Source organism: Staurois parvus, unplaced genomic scaffold (assembly GCF_062004578.1).
Source record: "Staurois parvus isolate SC_StPar_1 unplaced genomic scaffold, SC_StPar_1.0 ptg002190l, whole genome shotgun sequence".
Taxonomy (NCBI): domain Eukaryota; kingdom Metazoa; phylum Chordata; class Amphibia; order Anura; family Ranidae; genus Staurois; species Staurois parvus.
Window position 1 is genome coordinate 1 of NW_028319986.1, and position 22,766 is coordinate 22,766.

Consider the following 22,766-nt stretch of genomic DNA (forward strand, 5'->3'; position numbering starts at 1 on the left):
CTCCCATATTTCTGTGTCAGCGGTGGGGTCCTCCTGGGTCTCCCACTATATTGATGTGTCAGCGGTGGGGTCCTCCTGGGTCTCCCACCATATTTCTGTGTCAGCGGTGGGGTCCTCCTACCATATTTCTGTGTCAGCGGTGGGGTCCTCCTAGGTCTCCTCCCATATTTCTGTGTCAGCTGTGGGGTCCTCCTGGGTCTCCCACCATATTTCTGCATCAGCAGTGGGGTCCTCCTGGGTCTCCTCCCATATTTCTGTGTCAGGAGTGGGGTCCTCCTGGGTCTGCTACCATACTTCTACGTCAGCAGTGGGGTCCTCCTGGGTCTCCCACCATATTTCTGCGTCAGCAGTGGGGTCCTCCTGGGTCTCCCACCATATTTCTGTGTCAGCAGTGGGGTCCTCCTGGGTCTCTCACCATATTTCTGTGTCAGCAGTGGGGTCCTCCTGGATCTCCCACCATATTTCTGTGTCGGCAGTGGGGTCCTCCTGGGTCTCCTCCCATAGTGCCCCTTTTCAATCAGATGGCGGCGTATAGTGTGAGGTGACACACTTGTACCCGGTGCCTGAAGGTCAGCTTGAATTGGTCTGGAAGTTGATGGAGGTTCTTTAGCCACCATTCCAACAATCCTTCATTGCAATCTTTAATCAATTTTTTTTTCTTTCATCCACATCCAGAGAGATTAGCTACAGTGCCATGGGCTGGAAACGTCTTGACAATGTTGCGCACAGTGGACACAGGAACACAGGAACATTAGCATCTCTGGAGATGGACTTGTAACCTTCTCCACCATTTTTGTTCTCCAATCCTCAGACAACTCTTTGCTGCTCTTTCTCTCCTCCATGCTCCATGTGGCACACAGAGACACCCAACACAAAGGTGGAGGCCATTTGTCGCCATTGTCCCCCGGTTGTCAGTGTGATTTCTGTTGTCAGCGCCTGGTCATGGATACGGGGAGTCTAATGACAAATTACAGGAGCATCACACACTTGGAACACAATTATTTCTAACAATGAAGGTGCCAATAAATTTGTCCGGTCCATTTTTGGGGTTTTGCGTGGAATGCGTCAGATTTGGCTTTTTGTTCCTTCACTGTTTTGTGTCACCGATAGGAACCAAAGAAGGAAATATGAGAATGCATTTGTGGTTGCAGCATTTTTCTGGGTGAGGTGGTGCGTTATGCGGGGGGGGGGGGGGGGGGACAATATTTTTGGCCATGACTGTATCTACAGCCAGCACCACCATTTTGTGCTAGGAGCACACTGGATCACACATCCCCGGCACTGCCACCGACAACTCCAGGTCACACGGTGACAATCAGGATTTGGTTGGATGGGTTCCCAATGACTGCAACAGCCAATCACAGGGATTGGGAAGCCCATGGAAAATGGTCTTAAAGGGCCCGGAGGGAAGCTGGTGGAAAGAGGTTAATAGATTGAGATCTGCATTGTATAGGTTACTCTGTATGCACGGATCACCAGATCAGCCCACGGCTGACAGACCCACTCACACGTAGGCCTCTGCGATGGGCCATCTTCACCCACGTGGGATGCCCAAGTCTTCCATGAAGTCCTATGCAGGCAGCCTGTTCAAGGTGACCGTCTGCATGAAGCTCCATGAACATCCCAGGGCGTGCATCCATATGGGTCTCAAGCATTGTACCATCAATGCACACTCCTTCTTCCCGATCCGTGGATGCGCACTCCGGGGCTTCCCGATCTGTGGATGTGCACTCCGGGGCTTCCCGATCTGTGGATGCGCACTCCGGGGCTTCCCGATCCGTGGATGCGAACTCCGGCTTCCAGATCCGTGGATGCACACTCCGGCTTCCCGATTTGTGAATGCGCACTCCGGCTTCCCGATCCGTGAATGCGCACTCCGGCTTCCCGATCCGTGGATGCGAACTCCGGCTTCCCGATCCGTGGATGCTCACTCCGGCTTCCTGATCCGTGAATGCATACTGCGGGTTCCCGATCCATGAATGCACATTCCGGCTTCCCGATCCGTGGATGCGCGCTCCGGCTTCCCGATCCGTGGATGCGCTCTCCGGCTTCCCGATCCGTGGATGCGCTCTCCGGCTTACCGATCCGTGGATGCGCGCTTCGGCTTCCCGATCCGTGGATGCGCGCTCCGGCCTCCCGATCCGTGGATGCACGCTCCGGGTTCCCGATCCGTGGATGCACGCTCCGGGTTCCCGATCCGTGGATGCACGCTCCAGGTTCCCGATCCATGGATGCACACTCCAGATTCCTCATCCGTGGGTGCACGCTCCGGGTTCCCGATCCGTGGATGCACGCTCCGGCCTCCCGATCCGTGGATGCACGCTCCAGGTTCCCGATCCATGGATGCACACTCCAGATTCCTGATCCGTGGGTGCTCACTCCGGGTAGGATGTAGCTTTCCATGTGGCTGGCTGCTTATCAATGACTTGCACAGAGCTGCACAGGCTAGAACCGCCATTTGCATTGGTGTACATCCACGTGAATGAGGACTCCACCCATCGCCAGAGTCTGGAAGCTACTTAAAGGGCACGTACCCCTCCATCTCCTGTCACTCTTCTAGCAAGGCTCAGACAAAAAAGTGAAAACCTTTTTCATTTCCAGCGGTCATGTGACTACTATTCAGCTCATACACTCTGCAGGCCATGGCAGTGGGAGGTGCTTAATTGCAGTGGGTCACATGTGCCTCCGGGCTGCTCCACACCAGGGGTCACCAAACCTTCTACAGAAAGGGCCAGTTTACTGTGCTTCAGACTTGAGTGCAGGCCGGACTGTGCCCAGAGGGAGTAAATAATAGCCACATCTTTGGTATTAGGGGGAGAGATAGTTGGTGTCAAGGGGAGGAATAGTGCCCCATCATTGGTGTCAGTGGGTGGAATAGTGCCCCATCATTGGTGTCAGTGGGAGGAATAGTGCCCCATCATTGGTGTCAGTGGAGGAATGGTGCCCCATCATTGGTATCAGTGGGAGGAATAGTGTCCCATCACTGGTGTCAGTGGGAGGAATAGTGCCCCATCATTGGTGTCAGTGGAGGAATAGTGCCCCATCATTGGTGTCAGTGGAGGAATAGTGCCCCATCATTGGTGTCAGTGGGAGGAATAGTGTCCCATCATTAGTGTCAGAGGGAGGAATAGTATTCCATCATTGCCATCATTGGTGTCAGTGGGAGGAATAGTGTCCCATCATTGGTATCAGTGGGAGGAATAGTGCCCCATCATTGGTGTCAGTGGGAGGAATAGTGCCCCATCATTGGTGTCAGTGGGAGGAATATTGCCCCAATATTGGTGTCAGTGGGAGGAATAATACCCCATCATTGGTATCAGTGGGAGGAATAGTGCCCCATCATTGGTATCAGTGGGAGGAATAGTGCCCCATCATTGGTATCAGTGGGAGGAATAGTGCCCCATCATTGGTGTCAGTGGGAGGAATAGTGCCCCATCATTGGTGTCAGTGGGAGGAATATTGCCCCAATATTGGTGTCAGTGGGAGGAATAATACCCCATCATTGGTATCAGTGGGAGGAATAGTGTCCCATCATTGGTGTCAGTGGGAGGAATAGTGTCCCATCATTGGTGTCAGTGGAAGGAATAGTGTCCCATCATTGGTGTCAGTGGAAGGAATAGTGTCCCATCATTGGTGTCAGTGGGAGAAATAGTGCCCCATCATTGGTGTCAGTGGGAGGAATAGTGCCCCATCATTGGTGTCAGTGGGAGGAATAGTGCTCCATCATTGGTGTCAGTGGGAGGAATAGTGCCCCATCATTGGTGTCAGTGGGAGGAATAGTGCCCCATCATTGGTGTCAGTGGGAGGAATAGTGCCCCATCATTGGTGTCAGTGGGAGGAATAGTGTCCCATCATTGGTGTCAGTGGGAGGAATAGTGTCCCATCATTGGTGTCAGTGGGAGGAATAATGCCCCATCATTGGTGTCAGTGGGAGGAATAGTGCTCCATCATTGGTGTCAGTGGGAGGAATAGTGCCCCATCATTGGTGTCAGTGGGAGGAATAGTGCCCCATCATTGGTGTCAGTGGGAGGAATAGTGCCCCATCATTGGTGTCAGTGGGAGGAATAGTGCCCCATCATTGGTGTCAGTGGAGGAATAGTTCCCCATCATTGGTGTCAGTGGGAGGAATAGTGTCCCATCATTGGTGTCAGTGGAGGAATAGTTCCCCATCATTGGTGTCAGTGGGAGGAATAGTGCCCCATCATTGGTGTCAGTGGGAGGAATAGTGCCCCATCATTGGTGTCAGTGGGAGGAATAGTGCCCCATCATTGGTATCAGTGGGAGGAATAGTGCCCCATCATTGGTGTCAGTGGGAGGAATAGTGCCCCATCATTGGTGTCAGTGGGAGGAATAGTGCCCCGTCATTGGTGTCAGTGGGAGGAATAGTGCCCCGTCATTGGTGTCAGTGGGAGGAATAGTGCCCCGTCATTGGTGTCAGTGGGAGGAATAGTGCCCCGTCATTGGTGTCAGTGGGAGGAATAGTGCCCCATCATTGGTGTCAGTGGGAGGAATAGTGCCCCATCATTGGTGTCAGTGGGAGGAATAGTGCCCCATCATTGGTGTCAGTGGAAGGAATAGTGCCCCATCATTGGTGTCAGTGGGAGGAATAGCGCCCCATCATTGGTGTCAGTGGGAGGAATAGCGCCCCATCATTGGTGTCAGTGGAGGAATAGCGCCCCATCATTGGTGTCAGTGGGAGGAATAGCGCTCCATCATTGGTATCAGTGGGAGGAATAGCGCCCCGTCATTGGTGTCAGTGGGAGGAATAGTGTCCCATCATTGGTATCAGTGGGAGGAATAGTGCCCCTTCATTGGTGTCAGTGGGAGGAATCGTGCCCCATCATTGGTATCAGTGGGAGGAATCGTGCCCCATCATTGGTGTCAGTGGGAGGAATAGTGCCCCTTCATTGGTATCAGTGGGAGGAATCGTGCCCCATCATTGGTGTCAGTGGGAGGAATAGTGCCCCTTCATTGGTGTCAGTGGGAGGAATAGTGCCCCATCATTGGTATCAGTGGGAGGAATAGTGTCCCATCATTGGTATCAGTGGGAGGAATAGTGCCCCATCATTGGTGTCAGTGGGAGGAATAGTGCCCCATCATTGGTGTCAGTGGGAGGAATAGTGCCCCATCATTGGTGTCAGTGGGAGGAATAGTGCCCCATCATTGGTGTCAGTGGGAGGAATAGTGCCCCATCATTGGTATCAGTGGGAGGAATAGTGCCCCATCATTGGTGTCAGTGGCATGAATAATGTTTCGGATGGATAAAGGCAAACAAAGGGCCACAGTTTGCAGACCAGTGCTCTACGTGAGAGGGGCTTCCTGGATGAGCTGGTGTCACTCACTCCGGTCTGCTCTGTCATTCAGTAAGCCTCACATAGAGAGTTTAGTTTTTATTGATCAGGAATGGGCAATGCAGAGGCAACGCTGCAGATAGAAGAGCCCGCAGATCACCACAGAACAGGAACAGCAACTCACTGGCAGGATCAACAAAATGCTAATTATTTACAAAGCACAGAGGTCTGAATATGTAATGGAGGGGGGGGGGGGGGGGAGGGGCAATGATTTTTTTTTTCCTTCAATCCAGAGATCCCCCCGCAGTACCTCTTTCTGCCACTAGTTGTCCTCCATCTTTCAACCCACTTCCTCTAAGCTCAGGCTCTCACAGACCCTCCCCCAAACTGTGACTATACAGTGAAAGGAGAACCAGCACAGTGATAAGCTCCTCCCCTCATCACTCTGCTCTCTTCTCCTATCAGCGTGCTTCCAGAATGGTGGCTCCTTGTACTGCTTTTCCCTTTCCTAGTCTGAGCCCTGCTGTACTGCAGGGAGGCTGATACCAGGTCACAGTCAGGTACTGACACGGCTTGTATTTATAAAATATATTTATTGATGATTACACAGCTGCATTCATTGTATCTTTTATATTCACTCACCCCGGGGCCCCGAATCCCCTCCTTATTTTATGTACTCGCATTTTCCACTTTAGGACTTGCTCAAGTCTGAACATGGTTTAGGAGGTGGGACTGACCTTTGCCCCTCCCTCAGGTTCAAGGCACCACAGTCCAGCTTCAAAGTAAGACTGCCCCCGGGGCCCCTAATCCTCTCCATATTTTACATACTGTTTTTCCCCTTTAAGAGGGCTTGCTCAAGTCTAAACATGGTTTAGGAGGTGGGATTGACCTTTGTCCCCCCCCTCGCGGATGTTGGGTACCCCTCCCTCATGGTCCAGGCACTAGATACAGTCCAGCCTCAAAGTAAGACTGACCCCGGGGCCCCTAATCCTCTCCATATTTTATATACCCTGTTTTTTCCACTTTAGGAGGGCTTGCTCAAGTCTGAACATGGTTTAAGAGGTGGGATTGACCCTTGCCCCCCCCCCCTCGCGGATGTTGGGTACCCCTCCCTCATGGTCCAGGCACTAGATACAGTCCAGCCTCAAAGTAAGACTGACCCCGGGGCCCCTAATCCTCTTCATATTTTATATATTCTGTTTTTTCCACTTTAGGAGGGCTTGCTCAAGTCTGAACATGGTTTAGGATTTGGGATTGACCTTTGCCCCCCCCTCCCCCAGAAGATGGGTACCCCTCCCTCAGGGTACAGATACAGTCCAGCTTCAAGGTAAGACTGACCCCGGGGCCCTAATCCTGTTCATATTCTATATACCATTTTTCCTCTTTAAAAGGGCTTGCTCAAGTCTAAACATGGTTTAGGAGGTGGGATTGACCTTTGCCCCCCCCCGGAAGTTCGGTACCCCTCCCTCAGGGTCCAGGTACTAGATGCAGTCCAGCTTCAAGGTAAGCCTGACCCCGGGGTCCCTATTCTTCATATTTTAGGTACCCTGATTTTTCTACTTTAAGAGGGCTTAAGACTGAACATGGTTTAGGAGGTGGGATTGACCTTTGCCCCGCCTCCTGGAAGTTGGGTACCCCTCCCCCAGGGTCCAGGCACCAGATACAGTCCAGCTTCAAGGTAAGATTGACCCCGGGGCCCCTAATCCTCTTCATATTTTATATACCATTTTTCCCCTTTAAGAGGGCTTGCTCAAGTCTAAACAGGTTCTAGATACAGTCCAGCTTCAAAGTCAGACTGACCCCAGGGGCCCCTAATCCCCTCCATATTTTATGTACCATTTTTCACTTTAGGAGGGCTTGCTCTAGTCTGAACATGGTTTAGGAGGTGGGTTAGACCTTTACCCCGCCTCCCAGAAGTTGGGTACCCCTCCCCCAGGGTCCAGGCACCAGATACAGTCCAGCTTCAAGATAAGATTGACCCCGGGGCCCCTATTCCTCTCTATATTCTATGTACCCTGTTTTTTCCACTTTAAGATGGCTTGATTAAGTCTGAATATGGTTTAGGAGGTGGGATTGACCTTTGCCCCCCTGGAAGTTGGGTACCCCTCCCCCAGGAGCCAGCTACTAAATACAGTCCAGCCTTAAGGTAAGATTGACCCCGGGCCCTGAACCCCCCCCCTCCCCCCATATATTTATGTACCCTGTTTTTCCCTTTAAGTGGACTTTCCAAGTCTGACCATGGTTTAGGAGGTGGGATTGACCTTTGCCCTACCTCCAGGAAGTTGGGTTCCCCTCCCTCAGGGTCCAGGTACTAGATACAGTCCAGCCTTAAGGTAAGATTGACCCCAGGCCCTGAACCCCCCCCATATATATTTTTGTACCCTGTTTTTCCCTTTAAGTGGACTTTCCAAGTCTAACCATGGTTTAGGAGGTGGGATTGACCTTTGCCCCCCTGCAAGTTGGGTACTCCTCCCTCAGGATCCAGCTACTACAGTCCAGCCTTAAGGTAAGATTGACCTCGGACCCTGAACCCCCCTCCCCCCATATATTTATGTACCCTGTTTTTCCCTTTAAGTTGACTTTCCAAGTCTGACCATGGCTTAGGAGGTGAGATTGACCTTTGCCCCGCCTCCAGGAAGTTGGGTTCCCCTCCCTCAGGGTCCAGGTACTAGATACAGTCCAGCCTTAAGGTGAGATTGACCCCGGGCCCTGACCCCCCCCCCCCCCATATATATTTTTGTACCCTGTTTTTCCCTTTAAGTGGACTTTCCAGGTCTAACCATGGTTTAGGGGGTGGGGTTAACCTTTGCCCCCTATAACGTGAAGTACCCCTGGGGTTCGGGTACCAGATCCAGAGTTACCCTGATACAAAGCACACCTCATCTTTGGTTATTAGGACACCCGCAGGCCTTCCCGCACCGCTCCTTCTTCTGCCACAACTCGGACAACTCCTGTGGTGAATACTGCGGTGAGGACAGCATCCCACCCTCACATGTCTTCTCACACAGCCAGTTCTCGTCTTGGTAGCGCCTAGGGCCGATGGCGGACATCCAGATGCCCATACTCACATCCTCACCCTGGTAGGTCTTTAGCCGGTCGGCATTGTCAGCGAGCCAGCGGACGATATCCTGCGATATGACGTACCCTGAACCGCAGGTGAAGGGAGGGTAGGCGGGGCTCAGGTACTCCAGCTCCTGCCATTTTCCAGTGCGGTCCACACCCCAGTTCAGGCGGAAGTTGCCCCACCAAGCATTGGGCCCCTTCAGTTTCCTGGCCTCCAGGGCTCGGAGGACATTATCCAGGTCAACGAAGCAATCATCGTCCGTCTTCAGCAGGAAGTCGAAGTCTACGGAACCCACCAGCCAACGGTAGAACAGCAGCAACTTGCGTGGGACATTTCGGTAAGTGTCCACCAAGTTCACAAAGATGATGTCCCCATGGGTGTCGCTCTCCTCCCGCAGGTCTGACTCCTCTGCCGTAAGCGTGGCCTGATACTCTTCCAGGCGCTGTGGGCGAGTTTGCAGGTGCCGTAGAAGGGCTTCGCCATCATGGACGGAGTAGACGAAACCTCCCGCGATGCCCTCCACGCCCTGCGAGAAGTCATAGGGTAGCAGCCCCTCCTCTGCTGTGATAAGACGCAGGACCCCACCTCCATTGTTCAGGGTGACCTGATGAACGCCCCACATGGGTAACCCTTCTGGGTCATGGCTGTCCCACCGGATGGTGCCATGGAAACCTTCTGGAAGGATAAACTGCTCCACTGGCTTGTAACAGATTTCAGTGGTTGACTCTTGGTTGGTCGAGGTGACCCAGGAGGTTGTCCTGGGGCTGTTTGGGGACACTTGTGACGGTGTTCCTGGACTCAGTGGGGTGAACCGGGCTCCACATAGAGGTTCCTCATGTTCAGCCTGGAAAAGGCGGACGCTAAAATTGCGGTTGGACCCTGGGCACCAAGCTCCCAAGCGGGTGATGATTATAGGGTGGAGCACTCGGAAGGTGACACTGAGTTGGCTGTGGGTGGAGCTAGAGGGCAGCGGTCCAATGAAGGCTGGGATCTCATGGTGAAGCTTGGGGAAAGTAATATTTAGCAGATGGCAGGAATAGGGGTCTTCACGGTCCTCAGGAGGCACTGGGCAGGGTTCAGAGCCAACAATAAAGCGCAGGAGAGGTTGGTGGGGCCTCTGTGAGCCCCAGGTGCTCCGTATTGTGTCCCGCAGTGGGCGGTGCTGGCGGGCTGACAGGATGCCAATCACTAGCCGGTGGTGTGGAGTGGAGAAGAGCCACAGCTGCAAGAAGAGCCCCAACACACCGGGACAAACCAGCAGCAACAGCAACCGACGCATCTACACTCACATTGGACACCAGAAGCCACCAGCCAATAGAAGGGCAGTTCTGACATCCACCTAAACCAGGAAAGTGATCGGATTGGCTGAAAAAGTCTGCTATGTAGTTATCAGCTGTGAAGGGTCTGGCTTTGTGGTGATTGGCTGAGAAGAGTCTGGCCCTGCGGTGATTGGCTGAGAAGAGTCTGGCCCTGCGGTGATTGGCTGAGAAGAGTCTGGCCCTGCGGTGATTGGCTGAGAAGAGTCTGGCCCTGCGGTGATTGGCTGAGAAGAGTCTGGCCCTGCGGTGATTGGCTGAGAAGAGTCTGGCCCTGCGGTGATTGGCTGAGAAGAGTCTGGCCCTGCGGTGATTGGCTGAGAAGAGTCTGGCCCTGCGGTGATTGGCTGAGAAGAGTCTGGCCCTGCGGTGATTGGCTGAGAAGAGTCTGGCCCTGCGGTGATTGGCTGAGAAGAGTCTGGCCCTGCGGTGATTGGCTGAGAAGAGTCTGGCCCTGCGGTGATTGGCTGAGAAGAGTCTGGCCCTGCGGTGATTGGCTGAGAAGAGTCTGGCTCTGCGGTGATTGGCTGAGAAGAGTCTGGCCCTGCGGTGATTGGCTGAGAAGAGTCTGGCTCTGCGGTGATTGGCTGAGAAGAGTCTGGCTCTGCGGTGATTGGCTGAGCTTGTCAGGAGCATTTACTGACTATGCCAGTCATCATATTGGTGTGAACCTTCGATCTTATTGGCTGTGGTGGATACAGAGTGTTCCCATTCAGGGGACAGATGGGAGGGGCTGGAGAGCTCTGATTTGCTGGTGACATCACATGCTGTCTGATAGGTTACTTCTGAATTCAGATCTGTAGAGTAGGAAAAAAATAATTATTATTATGCTGTTACACTACATACTGCTCACTGACTGCCCTGCCACTACATACTGCTCACTGACCGCCCAGCCACTGCATACTGCTCACTGACCGCCCAGCCACTGCATACTGCTCACTGACCGCCCAGCCACTGCATACTGCTCACTGACCGCCCAGCCACTGCATACTGCTCACTGACCGCCCAGCCACTGCATACTGCTCACTGACCGCCCAGCCACTGCATACTGCTCACTGACCGTCCTGCCACTACATACTGCTCACTGACCACCCTGCCACTACACACTGCTCACTGACCACCCTGCCACTACATACTGCTCACTGACCACCCTGCCACTAAATACTGCTCACTGGCCACTGTGTCATTACATACTGCTGACCACCCTGCCACTACATACTGCTCACTGACCACCCTGCCACTACATACTGCTCACTGACCACCCTGCCACTACATACTGCTCACTGACCACCCTGCCACTACATACTGCTCACTGACCACCCTGCCACTACATACTGCTCACTGGCCACCCTGCCACTACATACTGCTCACTGGCCACTACATACTGCTCACTGACCACCCTGCCACTACATACTGCTCACTGACCACCCTGCCACTACATACTGCTCACTGACCACCCTGCCACTACATACTGCTCACTGGCCACCCTGCCACTACATACTGCTCACTGACCACCCTGCCACTACATACTGCTCACTGACCACCCTGCCACTACATACTGCTCACTGACCGCCCTATCACTACATACTGCTCACTGACCGCCTGCTACTACATACTGCTCACTGACTGCCCAGCCACTACATACTGCTCACTGATCTCCTCTGTGATGAATGAACCCAGAAGTGACAAGGATCGTATCACTTCCAGTTTGGTTCAGTGTTCACTTGGCTATTACTGACCAGGGAAGCAGATGATCTAGGTGAGATCTAGGATCTAATAGACCCCTGATGTCTCCATAAAGAGGACATGTCACTGACCAGCTATCACAAGGTGCATTGTTTATCCCTTGTGATAGCAATAAAGTAAAAAAAAAAATGTAAATAAAATAAATTAAAAAATAAACAAAATAAAGAAAAAAAAAAAAAGGAAAAAACCCCAAATAATTAAAAAACAAAAACTAAAAAGAGAAAAAAAACATAAAAAAATAAATGAAAAAAGTAATTAAAATAATTTTTAAAAATTAAGGGGGAAAAAATGTAAATGAAATACATTAACAATTGAAGAGAAAAAAATAAGTAAAATCAATTTTAAAAAAAATTAAAATCAATTTAAACAAAATAAGTGAAAAAAAATAAATGTAATTCCTGCTTGCTTGTACACAATTGCAAACGCACGTTTAGCCCCGGCACATAAATGGCGATCACACCACACAAGGTGGAGTGACAGCAATAATTCTAGCGCCAGACCTCCTGTGTAACTCTAAACTAATAACCGTAAAGGCTTTTAAAGCGTTGTCTATTGGGGTATTCAGAAACCGTAATTTGTCTCCATTTCACGGGTGTGCGCAATTTTAAAACTTGACATGTTTGGTATCTATTTACTTGGCGTACCATCACATATATATATATAGCTCAAAAAAAGGAAAGGAAGACTTTGTAATCTGAGTTGCATCAAATCAATGAAACTCCTGCAATATGGATCTGGTCAGGTAAGTCGCAGAGGAGGTCGTTCATCAGTTTCAGCTGCTTTGGTGTTAATGGAATTAACAACAGGTGCCCTAGATGGGAAACAATGAGACAACCCCCAAAACAGGAATGGCTTTACAGGTGGAGGTCACTGACATTTTTTCCCTCCTCATCTTTTCTGACTGTTTTTCACTAGTTTTGCATTTGGCTAGGGTCAGTGTCACTACTGGTAGTATGAGGCCATACCTGGACCCTACAGAGGTTGCACAGGCAGTCCAGCTCCTCCAGGATGGCACATCAATATGTACCATTGCCAGAAGGTTTGCTGTGTCTCCCAGCACAGTCTCAAGAGCATGGAGGAGATTCCAGGAGACGGGAGCATGGAGGAGATTCCAGGAGACAAGAGCATGGAGGAGATTCCAGGAGACAAGAGCATGAAGGAGATTCCAGGAGACAAGAGCATGAAGGAGATTCCAGGAGACAAGAGCATGGAGGAGATTCCAGGAGACAAGAGCATGGAGGAGATTCCAGGAGACGGGAGCATGGAGGAGATTCCAGGAGACGGGAGCATGGAGGAGATTCCAGGAGACAAGAGCATGGAGGAGATTCCAGGAGACAAGAGCATGGAGGAGATTCCAGGAGACAAGAGCATGAAGGAGATTCCAGGAGACAAGAGCATGGAGGAGATTCCAGGAGACGGGAGCATGGAGGAGATTCCAGGAGACGGGAGCATGGAGGAGATTCCAGGAGACAAGAGCATGGAGGAGATTCCAGGAGACAAGAGCATGGAGGAGATTCCAGGAGACAAGAGCATGGAGGAGATTCCAGGAGACAGTTCCTCTAGGAGAGCTGGACAGGGCCGTAGAAGGTCCTTAACCCATCAGCAGGACCGGTATCTGCTCCTTTGTACTAGGAGGAACAGGATGAGCCCTGCCAGAGCCCTACAAAATGAACTCCAGCAGGCCACTGGTGGGAATGTCTCTGACCAAACAATCAGAAACAGACTTCATGAGGGTGGCCTGAGGGCCTGACGTCCTCTAGTGGGCCCTGTGCTCACTGCCCGGCACCATAGAGCTGGATTGGCATTGGCCTTTGAACCCCAGAATTGGCAGGTCCCCCACTGGCCCCCTGTGCTTTTCACAGATGAGAGCAGGTTCACCCTGAGCACATGTGACAGACGTGAAAGGGTCTGGAGAAACCGTGGAGAACGTTCTGCTGACTGTAACATGGTTCAACAGGACCGTTTTGGTGGTGGGTCAGTGATTGTCGGGGGGGGGGGGGCATATCCATGGAGGGACACACAGACCTCTACAGGATAGACAATAGCACCCTGACTGCCATTAGGTATGGGGATGAAATCCATGGACCCATTGTCAGAGCCTACACTGGTGCAGTGGGTCCCTCCTGGTGTACTGGGTCCTGGGTCCCTCCTGGTGCGCTGGGTCCTGGCTTCCTCCTGGTGCAGACAATGCCCAGCCTCATGTGGGGGGAGTATGCAGGCAGTTCCTGGAGGATGAAGGAATTGATACCATTGAACGGCCCCCACGCTCACCTGACCTAAATCCAATAGAACCCCTCTGGAATGTCATGTTTCAGTCCATCTGACGCCCCCAGGTTGCACCTCAGACTGTCCAGGAGCTCAGTGATGCCCTGGTCCAGATCTGGGAGGAAATCCCCCAGGACACCATCCGTGGTCTCATTAGGCCCCTCCCCCGACATTGTCAGGCATGCATACAAGCACATAGGGGCCACACAGACTACTGAGGACCATTCTGAGTTGCTGCAATGACATTTCACCAACATGGACTCGCCTGCGGCATCATTTCTTCACTTTGATTTTCGGGGTGTCTGTGAATTCAGTCCTCTGTAGGTCGATCATTTCCATCAAACGATGGGGCGTCCTTACGTTCCTCACCCATCCCCCGTCCATGTCAGTATAGAGATCCAGCAGGAGATTCCTCCCCATTGGGATCTGATGGGTTCTCAGAGTCTTCCTTTCATGTTTTTGGAGCCGTATATATATATATAGAGTGTAGTGTATATGACATAACAATTGGGTATTATATTGTATGACGTGCACTTACATGTATTGTTTTTCTGAAAATGTGTGTCTGACAGATGGCTGTGCGCATACCCTGCGACACACAGACCCTGCGACACCCACCGCTTTGCTCTCCAGGGCCTCTGCTTTCAGAATATAGCTCATATTTGGGGGTTTTAAGTCATTTTCTAGCCCAAACAAAAATCTATTCCCATGTAGGAGTGAAGTGTGGGGATTGGTTGATGATACAATGAAGGGTGTATATACAAAGTAGATGGAGTATATACAGTACATGTGATCACACCTCCCAGCACACACAGACATCACACACATCTCCCTACACATGGCTGACCTCTATCTGGGGGCCCCCGGGGGCCACACTCTGCACCCTCTGTGTAACCCTCTCCAAACCTGAACTCCCGGAAGTGCAGGAAACTGCTGCAAAGCTCTGATTGGCCGGGTGAGCTGTCAGTCACGGTGAAAGAGGCGGGCTGTTAAAAGAGGACTCTGGGAGGTGTATTCTTCTACTTCAGGTCCACTGTAAGATGGCCGCCGGAGTCCGGCGAGACAAGGATTGGCCTCTAGTGTCTGGACGCGCTGTTATAGGGACGTGTTAATTTTTATCCACCGCAAAATGGCCGCCATCTTCCGGAGACCAGAGAGATAAGGGGCTGACCTCTAGTGTCTGGAGTGGGTTATAGGGCATGGAGGGAAGGGATCACTTTACCAGAAATACAAAAATAGAAAAGGGAAGGTCAGCTGAGTGTCTGAGAGACCATAGTGTGTGCAGAGTGCAGGCCCCGCCCTTATTAACCCCTTCACTGCCACAGACATCGGGGACACGCCCCACCTTCAACCCCATCGCTGCCACAGACATCGGGGACACGACCCAGCTTCAACCCCATCGCTGCCACAGACATCGGGGACACGCCCCAGCTTCAACCCCATCGCTGCCACAGACATCGGGGACACGTCCCACCTTCAACCCCTTCACTGCCACAGACATCGGGGACACGCCCCAGCTTCAACCCCATAACTGCCACAAACATCGGGGACACGCCCTACCTTCAACCCCATCGCTGCCACAGACATCGGGGACACGCCCCACCTTCAACCCCATCGCTGCCACAGACATCGGGGACACGCCCCACCTTCAACCCCTTCGCTGCCACAGACATCGGGGGCACGCCCCACCTTCAACCCCATCGCTGCCACAGACATCGGGGACACGCCCCACCTTCAACCCCATCGCTGCCACAGACATCGGGGGCACGCCCCACCTTCAACCCCATCGCTGCCACAGACATCGGGGACACGCCCCAGCTTCAACCCCATCGCTGCCACAGACATCGGGGACACGCCCCAGCTTCAACCCCATCGCTGCCACAGACATCGGGGGCACGCCCCACCTTCAACCCCATCGCTGCCACAGACATCGGGGACACGCCCCAGCTTCAACCCCATCGCTGCCACAGACATCGGGGACACGCCCCACCTTCAACCCCTTCACTGCCACAGACATCGGGGACACGCCCCACCTTCAACCCCATCGCTGCCACAGACATCGGGGACACGCCCCAGCTTCAACCCCTTCACTGCCACAGACATCGGGGACACGCCCCAGCTTCAACCCCTTCACTGCCACAGACATCGGGGACACGCCCCAGCTTCAACCCCTTCACTGCCACAGACATCGGGGACACGCCCCAGCTTCAACCCCATCACTGCCACAGACATCGGGGACACGCCCTACCTTCAACCCCATCACTGCCACAGACATCGGGGACACGCCCCAGCTTCAACCCCTTCACTGCCACAGACATTGGGGACACGCCCCAGCTTCAACCCCTTCACTGCCACAGACATCGGGGACACGCCCCAGCTTCAACCCCTTCACTGCCACAGACATCGGGGACACGCCCCAGCTTCAACCCCTTCACTGCTGGCTGTTTTTTTCCTTTTTTGTTCTCACTATGTATTATATTATTAAATGTGATTATTAGTTTTATTTTATACTATTTAATATGATATTTGTAACTACTTACTATAATATATATATATTTTATTATTTTGTATTTTTTTTTAACTATTAATAACAAAATTAGTAATGAGATTAAAAACAAAAAAATACACTATATTGCCTGAAGTATTGGCCCCGCCCTCCAAATCCGTAGACTCAGGTGTTCCAGTCCCCATAAATATACATGATATTGCCAAAAGTATTGGCCCCGCCCTCCCAATCATGTGATTCAGGTGCTCCAATCCCCTCCATATCATGTGATTTAGGTGTTCCAATCCCCTCCATATCATGTGATTAAGGTATTCCAATCCCCTCCATATCATGTGATTCAGGTGTTCCATTCCCCTCCATATCATGTGAATAAGGTGTTCCAATCCCCTCCATATCATGTGATTCAGGTGTTCCAATCCCTTCCCAATCATGTGATTCAGGTGTTCCAATCCCCTCCCTATCATGTGATTCAGGTGTTCCAATCCCCTCCATATTATGTGATTCAGGTGTTCCAATCCCCTCCATATCATGTGATTTAGGTGTTCCAATCCCCTCCATATCATGTGATTTCGGTGTTCCAATCCCCTCCATATCATGTGATTTCGGTGTTCCAATCCCCTAATAATGTGATTCAGGTGTTCCAATCCCCTTCATATCATGTGATTAAGGTGTTCTAATCCCCTCCATATCATGTGATTCAGGTGTTCCAATCCCCTCCCGATCGTGTCATTCAGGTGTTCCAATCCCCACCCGATCGTGTGATTCAGGTATTCCAATTCCCACCCGATCATGTGATTCAGGTGTTCCAATCCCCACCCAATCATGTGATTCAGGTGTTCCAAACCCCTTCAGATCATGTGATTCAGGTGCTCCAATCCGCTCCATATCATGTGATTCAGGTGTTCCAATCCCCTCCATATCATGTGATTCATGTGTTCCAATCCCCTCCCAATCATGTGATTCAGGTGTTCCAATCCCCTCCATATCATGTGATTCAGGTGTTCCAATCCCCACCCGATCATGTGATTCATGTGTTCCAAACCCCTCCAGATCATGTGATACAGGTGTTCCAATCCCCTCCATATCATGTGATTCGGTTGTTCCAATCCCCTCCATATCATGTGATTCAGGTGCTCCAATCCCCTCCATATCATGTGATTCAAGTGTTCCAAACCCCTCCAGATCATGTGATTCAGGTGTTCCAATCCCCTCCATATCATGTGATTCGGTTGTTCCAATCCCCTCCATATCATGTGATTCAGGTGCTCCAATCCCCTCCATATCATGTGATTCAGGTGCTCCAATCCCCTCCATATCATGTGATTCAGGTGCTCCAATCCCCTCCATATCATGTGATTCAAGTGTTCCAATCCCCTCCATATCATGTGATTCAGGTGTACCAATCCCCTCCATATCATGTGATTCAGGTGTTCCAATCCCCTCCATGGACACAGGTGTATACAATCCATCCCCTAGGCATGCAGTCTGCTTCTACAAACATTGGTGAAAGAATGGGTCGCTCTCAGGAGCTCAGTGACTCCAAGCGTGGTCCCGTGATAGGTGGCCACCTGGGCAATAAGTCCATCCGTGACATTTCCTGGCTACTAAATATTCCACGCTCAACTGTTAGTGGGATTATAACAAAGTGGAAGCCACTGGGAACAACAGCCACTCAGCCACCAAGTGGTAGGCCACGTCACATGACAGGGCGGGGTCAGCGCATGCTGAAGCACACAGTGCGCAGAAGTCACCAACTGGCTACAGAGTCAATAGCTAAAGACCTCCAAACTTGGTGCGGCCTTCAGATGAGCCCAACAACAGTGCGTAGAGAGCTTCATGGAATGGGTTTCCATGGCCGAGCAGCTGCATCAAAGCCTTACATCACCAAGTGCAATGCAAAGTGTCAGATGCCGTGGTGTAAAGCACGCCGCCACTGGACTCTAGAGCAGTGGAGGTGTGTTCTCTGGAGGGACAAATCACACTTCTCTGTCTGGCAATCTAATGGACGTGTCTGGGTTTGGCAGTTGCCAGGAGAACGGTACTTGCCTGATGGCATTGTGCCAAGTGTAAAGTCTGGTGGAGGGGGGGTTATAGTGTGGGGTTGTTTTATAGGGGTTGGGCTTGGCCCCCTAGTTCCAGTGAAGGGAACTCTTAAGGTGACATTTTGGACAATTTCATGCTCCCAACTTTGTGGGAAGAGTTTGGGGATGGCCACTTCCTGTTCCACCATGACTGCCCACCAGTACACAAAGCAAGGTCCATAAAGACATGGAGGAGCCAGTTTGGGGTGGAGGAACTTGACTGTCCTGCACAGAGTCCTGACCTCAACCCCATAGAACACCTTTGGGATGAATTAGAGCGGAGACTGCGAGCCAGGCCTCCTCCCCCGACATCAGTGCCTGACCTGACAAATGTGCTTCTGGAAGAATGGTCCAACCTTCCCATAGACACCCTCCTAAACCTTGTGGACGGCCTTCCCAGAAGAGCTGAAGCTGTTATAGCTGGAAAGGGCGGGGCCAACTCAATATTGAACCCTACGGACTAAGACTGGGGGGCCATTAAAGGTCATGTGTGGGGTAAAGGGCGGGGCCAACTCAATATTGGACCCTACAGACTAAGACTGGGGGGCCATTAAAGGTCATGTGTGGGGTAAAGGGCGGGGCCAACTCAATATTGGACCCTACAGACTAAGACTGGGGGGTCATTAAAGGTCATGTGTGGGGTAAAGGGCGGGGCCAACTCAATATTGGACCCTACAGACTAAGACTGGGGGGTCATTAAAGGTCATGTGTGGGGTAAAGGGCGGGGCCAACTCAATATTGGACCCTACAGACTAAGACTGGGGGGTCATTAAAGGTCATGTGTGGGGTAAAGGGCGGGGCCAACTCAATATTGGACCCTACAGACTAAGACTGGGGGGTCATTAAAGGTCATGTGTGGGGTAAAGGGCGGGGCCAACTCAATATTGGACCCTACAGACTAAGACTGGGGGGTCATTAAAGGTCATGTGTGGGGTAAAGGGCGGGGCCAACTCAATATTGGACCCTACAGACTAAGACTGGGAGGCCATTAAAGGTCATGTGCAGGGAAAGGCCGACGGCCCAATACTTTTAGCAAGTGTGTGTGTGTATAATTAGTAGTAGTTTTAATTTTACTTTTTATTGTTATTACTACCATTAGTATATCGTTATTAGTTTTATTTTGTTTTTACTATATTACATTTAACTATCTATATTTACTGTATATTTCCATTTTATTACTATATATTAATAATTATTATTATTTTATTACTAGCACTAACATTTGTTTTATTTCATTTTTACTATTGATTATATTAGTATTGATATTAATATTGTTAATATTATGATTGGTTTTATTTTTACTATTCGTAATAGTAATTAGTAAACATAAAATAGAGCTAATAATAATATTAGAAAAATAAATAGCTTTATTTTTGCCATTATGTTAGTAGTAGTAGTAGTTTTATTTTTACTATTTATTAACATTATTGTTTTATTTATTTTAGGATATTATTTGTTAACTACTGTCCATGGCGCAAATTACGTTTCCAAACGCGTGCCCACTGTATGCTGAACATTTGGGGTGTGTATGGTGAAAAGGGGGGGGGGGGGGGGGTTAGCGGGCGTGCTTTTATCATTTTGTAATTGTTTCATTTGCTTTCTTTCTTTTTTTTTTCTTTTAATTGTATTGCAAGGTTGATGACATGGGCAGGTGACAAGTCCTGTTTCCGGAGATATCGAGGTCTAGAAGACCTCCAGTGTCTCCCCTGCCCTTCCAAGAAGTTCTTCAAGCATAGGTTGTTATTGGTTAGCTGCTTCTCTGGCTTCAGTAGAGGGCAGGGGTGGACTGACAACTCATGGGGCCCCCGGGCAATAGGGGATCATGGGGCCCCTGTGTCCTTGCCCACATCAAACCACACCCAAAAAAAGCCTATGAAAGGTACCAGGGGCATCTCATGGGGCCCCCTACAGACCCCGGTCCCTTGGGCAGTGCCCGAGTACCTGAATGGTCAGTCCGCCTCTGGTAGAGGGGAAATGACAGCTGTAATTCCGGTGATGTCGCTTCCGGGGTCATTGGTCGCAGGAGGGATCGGGAGTCCCTCCGGCTTTCACCAAGGAAGCAAGTTTCCCATTGTCCCGGATTCTCCTGTTCCTCCAGGGAGACCGGGACTTCGGGAAACTGCTTCCCTGGTGAAAGCCGGAGGGACTCCCGATCCCTCCTGTGACCAATGACCTCCACGGGCACTGCTGGTGGTGAGGGGTACCCTGGAGCCCCCTTTGAGACTTCCATAAAAGTCAAGACCAAAGCATGCCATTTTTTTTTTCAATTAACTTTATTACTGTCACAGATGGGACAAACGGGCCTTCTTTATGGTCTGCTGGGCCCCCTAATGTCCCTTTTGTCCTCTCTTCCTCAACACAGCTCAGCCCCTGGAGGTTCTCAGAGTGGAGCACTCCCGGCCTCTGGCTTGGAAAACCAAAAAATGTAAAAAAAAAAAAAAAAAAAAAAAGCTCAATTCACCAAGCGGTGTCTACAGCTTTAAGAACCGCTTAGGGTTTTTTTTCTTTTTCTTTTTTTTTTTAAATAAAAAATGTTTTTGCAATTCACAAATGTACTTTATTGTTAGCTGTTGTATGAAGTATTTTGTAGCGAATGCTTCTGGCACTTTAACAAGCGGTAAACAGCATGGCCGTTAACAAAGGGGGCTGCTTTCTTAACAACTCCCACCCCCTTATGATGTCATCGACCCACCATGCCTCAGTCAATGGCATCATAAGAGGCGGGGGTCACTCGACATGGGTTGACCCACTCCTTGGCTCATTTAGGGGCGCACTGACCATTTGAGCACTCGGGCACTGCTCGAGGGCCTGGGGTCAGTAGGGGGCCCCATGAGATGCCCCTGGTACCTTTCATAGGATTTTTTGGGTGTGGTTTGAGTGTGGGTGAGGACACGGGGGCCGCATGATCCCCTATTGCCCAGGGGCCCCATGAGAGGCAAGGCAACAGAATGGTCACTTGGTGGGTGTGAAGCAGGGGCGGACTGACCATTTGGAAACTCGGGCACTGCCCGAGGGCCTGGGGTCAGTAGGGGGCCCCATGAGATGCCCCTGGTACCTTTTTCATAGGCTTTTTTGAGTTTGGGTAAGGACACAGGGGCCCCATGATCCCCTATTGCCTGGGGGTCCCATGAGTTGTCAGTCCGCCCCTGGTGCCAAGCATCGGTGCGGGTCAGGGTTTTTTTTTTTTGGCGGGGGGGTTCTTTTGTTTGGGTCACCAGCGTTCATTGCGATTGACTCATTCACATGCTGGGGTGGGATCTGGGGGACCCCATTTTAATAACCCCTCTACCTGGAGACCCCTACAACCACCGGGCCAGGGTTGCGGGGAAGTGGCCCTTGTCTCCATCAACATGGGGATAAGGTGTTTTTTTTTTGGGGGGGGGGGGGAGGGGGCCTCCCTTCCCCAAAGTACCTACCCACGTTGAGGGCATATGGCCTGGAATGGTTTGTGGGGGGGATTGGCATTCGCTCATTCCACCCCTACCACCTTTCCCGTCCTGCATGCTCAGATAAGGGTCTGGTATGGATTTTAGGGGGAAGGGGGGGGTCCACTCCATTTTTGTTTTTTTTTTAATTTGGGGTGGGGTTTCCCTTAAAATATATACTAGATCAAAAAGGCGGGGTTTTGATTGCGGGGACACACGGTTTATTTTCGTCATTTTCGTCAATTCTTTACCTTCCCCGCTGACAGCGGACAAGTCATGGCTGTCAGGGGAGCTGCGTCCTCCCGCTCCTGGACACGCATGCCATTTAGTACTTGGGAGGGGCCGGCTCCTTGCCAACGCATGCCTGGACCGCTGCTTAACCGCTTCCGCACCGCCCTATAGCAGAAATACTGCTGCAGGGCGGCACGGCTGCGCAAAATCACACTATATATATATACATACATATACACACACACATATACAGTCATGGCCGAAATTGTTGGCACCCTTGATATTTTTCCTGAAAATCAAGTATTTCACACAAAAAAGGTATTGCATTAACACATGTTTTGCTATACACATGTTTATTCCCTTTGTATGTATTGGAACAAATATAAAACAGAGGCAGAAAAGCAAATATGACATAATGTCACACAAAACCCCAAAAATGGGCTGGACAAAAGTATTGGCACCCTTAACTTAATATTTGGTTGCACACCCTTTGGAAAACATAACTGAAATCAGTCGCTTCCTATAACCATCAATAAGCTTCTGACACCTCTCACCCGGAATTTTGGACCACTCTTCCTTTGCAAACAGCTCCAGGTCTCTCTTATTGGAAGGACACCTTTTCCCAACAGCAATTTTAAGATCTCTCCACAGGTGTTCAATGGGATTTAGATCTGGGCTCATTGCTGGCCACTTCAGAACTCTCCAGCGCTTCTTTGCCATCCATTTCTGAGTGCTTTTTGATGTATGTTTGGGGTCATTGTCCTGCTGGAAGACCCAGGATCTTGGACGCAAACCCAGCTTTCTGACACTGGGCCCTACAGTGCGACCCAAAATCCTTTGG

The 22,766-nt window shown here is 50.9% G+C and overlaps 1 pseudogene across 2 annotated transcripts; it reads right to left on the bottom strand.

Annotated features, from left to right (window-relative positions):
* Window positions 1–5,864: 5,864 nt before the first annotated feature.
* Window positions 5,865–14,643, bottom strand: LOC149431651 (UDP-GalNAc:beta-1,3-N-acetylgalactosaminyltransferase 2 pseudogene; annotated as a pseudogene). 2 transcript variants are annotated; one of them, XR_016309186.1, is made up of 2 exons: window positions 14,589–14,643; window positions 5,865–10,468 (listed from the first exon to the last, which is right to left on the bottom strand). The product of XR_016309186.1 is annotated as a UDP-GalNAc:beta-1,3-N-acetylgalactosaminyltransferase 2 pseudogene, transcript variant X2 (transcript). The 2 variants fall into 2 exon arrangements; XR_016309185.1 differs by having other exon boundaries at window positions 14,530–14,616.
* Between the last annotated feature and the right edge of the window lie 8,123 nt (window positions 14,644–22,766).